The sequence below is a fragment of the Hyla sarda genome, chromosome 2 (assembly GCF_029499605.1).
Source record: "Hyla sarda isolate aHylSar1 chromosome 2, aHylSar1.hap1, whole genome shotgun sequence".
NCBI lineage: Eukaryota > Metazoa > Chordata > Amphibia > Anura > Hylidae > Hyla > Hyla sarda.
In genome coordinates, this window is record NC_079190.1 from 505,147,499 (window position 1) to 505,155,513 (window position 8,015).

Sequence of the window (8,015 nt, forward strand, 5' to 3'; positions counted from 1 at the left end):
CCTGGCATTGCACCCCTGAGATGTTAATGAACAAGACATGCAAGACATTCACATTAAGACGCCACTATGCGCTAAAAATACTAAATAAAAACACATAGTAAGAGCAATAGATCTGTCAACAGCAGTATAACTTCCTGATGACGGTTTCTAGTCAGTAATACATTGCCCCTCTAGGGTATTAAAGGGGTTATCCAGGAAAAAACTTATATATATCTATATCTATTTATATATATATATATATATATATATATATATATATATATATATATAGATAAAATCTCAACTGGTTCCAGAAAGTTAAACAGATTTGTAAATTAATTCTATTATAAAATCTTAATCCTTTCAGTACTTATGAGCTGCTGAAGTTGAGTTGTTCTTTTCTGTCTAAGTGCTCTCTGATGACACCTGTCTGGGGAACTGTTCAGAGTAGAAGCAAATCCCCATAGCAAACCTCTTCTACTCCGAGCAGTTCCCGAGACAAGCAGAAATGTCAGAAGAGAGCACTGTTGTCAGACAGAAAAGAATAACTCAACTTCAGCAGCTGATAATTATTGGAAGGATTAAAACATTTTAATAGAAGTAATTTACAAATCTGTTTAACTTTCTGGAGCCAGTTGATATATATAAAAAAAAAAAATTTTTCTGGATAACCCCTTTAAGATGCCTAGATACACTACAATACTAAATAAAAATACAAAGAGCAATTAACCTACCCGATGATGGTTTCCAGTAATTAACACATTAGGGAACGAAGTTGTATGACAAAGATTATTTTTTTATTTTTTTTATTTAGCTGATTATAGAACCAATATGGAGCTCCACTGTAAATTGTGTATTATGTCATGACGTTTGGGCGGTGGAGGGGGCGATCGCCATTTTCTATTATGTCTCAGGTAAATCGACATACGTCATTTATTTTTTAGAAGAAAATATATTTCCGGGGGTGACCCGGCTGCTTTACCGTTCTTTATGTATTATTTACTGTACATATAAATCTTCTACTATAATAGTATTTATAACAGGGGCCCTTTTCCATTTGCAGTGGTAATGAATATTCTGCGTCATGTGACCAGATAACCTATGTAGTTGTAAACTGCGCTGTTAAAAAAAAAAATTTAAAAAAATTGCGCTCATTTGCGTCGCTCCCAGGTATACACAGCGCTGGAAATGTCTAAATATTGCAAGTGAAGCCGAAGCTACCTGCTGTACACATATCACCACGGCCATTTTGTGATCCTAGTCAAGTTCCTCACAAGCCATACAGCAGCCATTTCTGACAGACAAAGTGAGGCTTATAGGCCGTAATACCTCACTCCTCCATCTTGTGGTCTTAAGAAGCCATGTTGGCCTGTCTCCATAGCAACCAGACTATCTCAAGTGCTATCTCGATGCCTTTTACCACAAAATGGCTGCCGCATCTGTCTATATCGGTTCCTTCACTGATTCACCCTTCGATTGGATGCAAACCGTTTATCCTCCATCTTGTTACCTTTGGGCGCTGACGCGTTTCGAGGTGACATACACCACAAAAAAAGTCCTAAACCAGTGTTTTCCAACCAGGATGCCTCCAGCTGTTGAAAAACTACAATTCCCAGCATGCCCGGACAGCCAAAGGCTGTCCGGGCATGCTGGGAGTTGTAGTTTTGCAACAGCTTGAAACACCCTGAGTAATCTGAGACAGACTGGTTGCTAGGAACTTGCTGCCTGACAACCCATATGAAAGGCTGTGGTGGTTAAGCAGTCTCCATAGCAACCAATCTCAAATGCTATTTAGATGCCTTTTACCACAAAATGGCCGCCACCTCTGTCTATATCAGTTCTTTCACCCATTCACCCGTCATTTGGGCCCAGACCATTTATCCTCCATTTTGTTACATCACAATCGGGCCTAAATTTAAACAAAATAAAGGAAATAAATAAACGCCATAGGATCTTCATCCAGTCGTGTAGGAGACGCTCTGTTTCGCCTGTTTTCTGTCTTCTTAGTTTTAGCTGTTACCATCATGAGATGAAATGCGTGGTGCGGGGAGAATGGCGTCCATGTGTGGATCTGTGTACAACAACACGTCCCCCGCTGTCATTTATAAATAAACGTGTATTCTTTATAAGACTCCGTCTCCTTCGCCATTCATTACTACCAGCAGGCTTCTAAGATGACTAGGCCTCAGTTGTGAAGGGGGGTAGTGATGTGATTGTAGCTGTGATGTTGTAATTCCAAGATGGCTCTCAAAGGGGAGGTGCACCTTTTAAGGCTTAAAGGGGCACTCCACTGGAAAACATTTTCTTTTAAGGGTGTATTCCCAGCTGGCGTATTCACACTGAGCAAAATTTGCGGCATGTGCGGGAAATATGCTGCGTATTCCTTGCTCACTATATACACAGGGCTTTCAAGCGGCAGTCCTACGCGTGTAGAGAGTTTTGGAGTCGGCGCTGCGCGTCACAGTCACGCCGGCACACAGCCCCGCCTCCAAAACTCACTGCACACATAGGGCTGCCGCCGGAAAGCCCTGTGTGTATAGTGAGCAAGGAATACGCAGCGTATTTCCCGCTGCTGCCGCAAGTTTTGCACAGGGTGAAATACGCTGTCTAGACGCCAGGTGGGAACGCACCCTAAATCAACTGATGGCAGAAAGTTAAAAGGAGTACTCCGGGATGTTAAAATTGTGTCCCATACTGCCGGCAGTAAAAAAAATTAAGTGATACATACCTGCCGCAGCTCCCCCGGTGCCTAGAGTAACCTGTTTCGGCCTCCGCCGCGATCCTCTTCCTGGTTTCCAGTGGTCGGTGAGTCAAACCGCACTCAGCCAATCACCAGCTGCAGCGAAGTCCCGCTGCGGCCGGCGATAGGCTGAGTGGCCGTTTACGATCCCGAAAACTTGTGCCGGGGCCAAAAACGTCACGGTGCCACTCAGCCTATCGCTGGCTGAGGCGGGACTTCGCTGCGGTCGGCGATTGGCTGAGTGCAGTATGAACTCACCGAAACCAGGAAGAGGATCGCCGCGGAGGCCCAAACGGGTTACTGGAGGCACCGGGCGGGGGAGCTGCGGCAGGTATGTATCACTTAATTTTTTTAACTGACGGCAGTATGGGATACAATTTTAACATCCCGGAGTACTCCTTTAAATGGATTTGTAAATGACTTCTATTAAAAAATCCCAAATCTTCCAGTACTTATCGGCTGCTGTATAATACACAGGAAGTTCTTTTCTTTTTGAATCTCCTTTCTGACTGACCACAAGTGCTCTCTGCTGACACCTCTGTCCATATCAGGAACTGTCCAGAACAGGATAAGTTTGCTATGGGGATTTGCTTCTACTCTGGACAGTTCCTAAAATGGACAGAGGTGTCAGCAGAGAGCAGTTGTGGTCAGGCAGAAAGGAAATTCAAAAAGAAAAGAACTTCCTCTGTATTATACAGCAGCTGATAAGTACTAGAAGGATTGGGATTTTTTTTTAACAGAAGTAGTTTACAAATCTGTTTAACTTTCTGGCACCAGTTGATTTAAAAGAAAATGTTTTCCATTGGAGTACCCCTTTAAAGGAGTACGGCGGCAAAAATTTACTTATTCCCTATCCACAGCATGCGCTCCTCACTGAGCGCGGGTTCCCGTCCCTGTGATCAAGGAGGGCCCCAGCGGTCGGACCCACCGCGATCAGCTACTTATCTCCAATCCTGTTCATAGGGAAAAAGTTATTTTTTTTGCCAGAGATCTTCTTTAATCAACATTACGCCGGCATCTACGGCGCCACAGGGGGGAAATGACATCATCACGTCTCTAACATAACATGGGTACTGACGCCATCATGCCTGGCGAAATGTAAGCACATCTGCCGCAGGGGCCGTGATTATCAGTATGCTTTAGGGTAGGGTATTTGCATGTAGCGTATTTGCTGATGGGTAGCAAAATTAGCTGCAGAAAATACGCAGCCTATACGCTACGTCCCCTTTAAGGGGAAGCGCATCATTAACCAGGGTAGTGGTCTTTTAAGGCTTAATCATCATCAGAACGTCACAAGGGCACCTATGATGTCACAGGCGGAGTGACATCATCACACCTGTTACATTGTAATGCCATAAGGCAGCCATATCTCCCACTAAAGGGGTACTCTGGTGGAAATCTTTATTATTATTTTTTTAATCAACTGGTGCCAGAAAGTTAAAGGGGTTATCCAGGAAAAAACTTTTTATATATATATATATCAACTGGCTCCAGAAAGTTAAACAGATTTGTAAATTACTTCCATTAAAAAAATCTTAATCCTTTCAGTACTTATGAGCTTCTGAAGTTAAGGTTGTTCTTTTCTGTCTAAGTGCTCTCTGATGACACCTGTCTCGGGATTCGCCCAGTTTAGAAGCAAATCCCCATAGCAAACCTCTTCTAAACTGGGCAGGGGGCATTGTGGGTGCTACTGAGAGTACTGGCACTGGGCAGGGAGCATTGTGGGTGCTACTGAGAGTACTGGCACTGGGCAGGGGGCATTGTGGGTGCTACTGAGAGTACTGGCACTGGGAAGGGGGCATTGTGGGTGCTACTGAGAGTACTGGCATTGGGCATTGTGGGTGCTACTGAGAGTACTGGCACTGGGCAGGGGGCATTGTGGGTGCTACTGAGAGTACTGGCAATGGGCAGGGGGCATGGTGGGTGCTACTGAGAGTACTGGCACTGGGAAGGGGGCATTGTGGGTGCTAATGAGAGTACTGGCACTGGCAGTTCAGTCAATCTAACCCAGGACACCGTGGCTGGCACAGAGAGGTGCCCGGTCTGTGGGTATAACCGGGCCCACTATCCCTGGCACTGGTGAATCAATGGCTGTTACTGGGGGACTAGTAATGTGGCAGAAACATGGTGGCCTGTGTTAATGGAAGCACATCAAAGGCACTAATGAAGTCATGGCTGGCATAGAGAGCACTACATCTGCCACTAAGGACACTAGCTGGGACTGTGGGTATTGAAGCTATGGCACTGTGGCAAGCACTGGGCTGTGAGCACTACGGCTGACACTGGGTGGCCTGTGAGTGTTACTCGAAGCACATTATTTGCCTTGGGTGATGTGGCTGGCATAGGAACCATTACACCTGGCAATGGGGACACTGATGTAGCTGGCACTGCCGACATTGTGGCTGTGGCACTGTGGCTAGCATTAGTTTGGGGGCACTTGGTTTTACTGAGTGCACTGTCACTGTCGATGGGGAAACCATGGCTGGCATTGGCACTGTAGATGGCACTTGAATCATTGTGGTGGGGGCAGTGTGGCTAGGACTGGGCTAAGCAACTGATGCTGGCAATGAGAGCTATGTGGGTGTTCCTGCGGGCATCATCACTGGCACTAGTATACTAGTATAGCAATAGCTGGCACTGGGGGGCACTGCAGCTGAATCCTATGGCTCTGTGAGTGTTACCGCAGCTACTGACATTGGGCAACTTGTGGCATGAATGCGGGCACAGAAGTTGGCACTTGTGGCTGGGGCACTGTGAGGAGCACATAGGTGCGAGACACAGTAGCTGGCACACAGTTCGATTTGACATGGGGCACTGTGGCTAGCACTGAATTGGGGGCACTGTGAATGACCCTGAGGGCTTTATGGGTGCTGCTGGCACTGGCAATGGGGAAAGCATGGCTGGCATTAGTACTGTGGCTGGGACACTGTAGGTAGCAAATATCTGGTGGGCACAGTAGCTAGCATGTGGGGTATCGGGCACTGTGGCTAGCTGGTGGGCAAAGAGACTGACACTGGGGTCTCTGGGGCTGGTACTGGATGCAATGTGGACAGCACCAGGGGTATTGTGACTGGCATCGAGAGGCACCATGACTGAATGGGCACATTAGGGGTCACTGTGAGTGGTACAGGAGGTATTGGGACTGGCATTGAGAGGCACATTGGGGGGCACTGTGAGTGATACAGGAGGTATTGGGACTGGCATTGAGAGGCACATTGGGGGGCACTGTGAGTGATACAGGAGGTATTGGGACTGGCATTGAGAGGCACCATGACTGAATGGGCACATTGGGGGGCACTGTGAGTGGTACAGGAGGTATTGGGACTGGCATTCAGAGGCACCATGACTGAGTGGGCACATTGGGGGGCACTGTGAGTGATACAGGAGGTACTGGGACTGGCATTGAGAGGCACCATGACTGAGTGGGCACATTGGGAGGCACTGTGAGTGATACAGGAGGTATTGGGACTGGCATTCAGAGGCACCATGACTGAGTGGGCACATTGGGGGGCACTGTGAGTGGTACAGGAGGTATTGGGGACTGGCATTCAGAGGCACCATGACTGAGTGGGCACATTGGGGGGCACTGTGAGTGATACAGGAGGTACTGGGACTGGCATTGAGAGGCACCATGACTGAATGGGCACATTGGGGGGCACTGTGAGTGGTACAGGAGGTATTGGGACTGGCATTGAGAGGCACCATGACTGAATGGGCACATTGGGGGGGGGGGGGGACGGGACTGTGAGTGGTACAGGAGGTATTGTGACTGGCATTGAGAGGCACATTAAGGGTCACTGTGAGTGGTACAGGAGGTATTGGGACTGGCATTGAGAGGCACCATGACTGAGTGGGCACATTGGGGGGCACTGTGAGTGGTACAGGAGGTATTGGGACTGGCATTCAGAGGCACCATGACTGAGTGGGCACATTAGGGGTCACTGTGAGTTTTACAGGAGGTATTGGGACTGGCACCGAGGCCAATATGAATGGCATTTGGGGCATTGTGGCTGACTGGGGGAGCCCTAAAGCACTGGGAGCCACGTGACCGGCACAGCGAGATTCGTTCTTGCACTTCCCTCTTACCAACACCAGGGGGAGCGCTTCACCGCGATTTCTCTTTCCCTTTATCTATCAAATACAGTATACTACAAATGAATTAATACGAGCCCCTGCAGCCTGGCCGGGAGACCCCTTTACCGCACATCTTTCTCGGGAATCAGCCCTGCGCTCGGTGACTGCTCCCCTCCATCTTCCTACACCCCGCAGCACCGGCCGCGACGAGAACCGCAGCGCCTCCGCGGACACACATGTTCAGTCTTTGCCAGCCGGAATATCCACCTCTCACGAATTCGCGTCCGGTGACTAAAATAAAAGGGCGACGCGTCACCCGGGCCGGGCTCCGGAAGAGCAACATGGCGTCGACGGGGGGAGGAAGTGAGCGGGTCGGGATGTGACGAGTTAAAGCTGTGAATGCGGAGATCAGACGTAGCGAGTGGCTCGTTGGTCTAGGGGTATGATTCTCGCTTCGGGTGCGAGAGGTCCCGGGTTCAAATCCCGGACGAGCCCAAGTTTTTTTTTTTTTCTCTTTTCTTCAAAAATGATTAAAGAGCAGACGGAGAGAATCACCAGCCGAGCACAATCCAATCCAATTAGCAGACTGCGGTGAATAATCACATGCAAATTAATTCATTAAAAAAAATATGAATCTGGAATTTGTTCACAGGGTTTGGGAGGTGTTGGTGTTACTAAAATTAATATTGAGAGGAAACTAAAAATTGGGCTCGTCCGGGATTTGAAACCGGGACCTCTCGCACCCTAAGCGAGAATCATACCCCTAGACCAACGAGCCATTGGATGGGAACAGAGAGACTGAGACTGGGAGAAAAGGGGGCAAAAGGCAACATTTCAGTAAAAGAAATTAAAGTTCAAGAACTCTGCAGTGTGAATAGAAAACTTCACTGTTTATATCCAGAAGCTGGGAGGTCCTGATAGAGGGGCGTGGCTTCTTACTGTCAGTGGGGAAACCGGCCCCCAACGGGGGCGCACGCCCAGGTGAGGAGCAGGCCGCCAAAGCGTAGAGGCGGCGCTCGTTCATACTACCGTGGAAAACTTTTTTTTTTTTTTTATCAACTGGTGCCAGAAAGTTAAACAGATTTGTAAATCACTTCTATTAAAAAATCTTAATCCTTCCAGTACTTTTTAGGGGCTGTATACTACAGAGAAATACAAAAAAGAAATGCATTTCCTGTGATGTCCTGAGCACAGTGCTCTCTGCTGACCTCTGCTGTCCATT

The 8,015-nt window shown here is 47.8% G+C and overlaps 2 non-coding genes across 2 annotated transcripts; one reads left to right on the forward strand and one right to left on the reverse strand.

Annotated features, from left to right (window-relative positions):
* Positions 1-7,216: 7,216 nt before the first annotated feature.
* On the forward strand, positions 7,217-7,288 carry TRNAP-CGG (transfer RNA proline (anticodon CGG)). The gene has a single exon. It is a non-coding gene; the product is annotated as a tRNA-Pro (tRNA).
* Positions 7,289-7,499: 211 nt separating this feature from the next.
* TRNAP-AGG (transfer RNA proline (anticodon AGG)) lies at positions 7,500-7,571 on the reverse strand. The gene has a single exon. It is a non-coding gene; the product is annotated as a tRNA-Pro (tRNA).
* Positions 7,572-8,015: the final 444 nt, after the last annotated feature.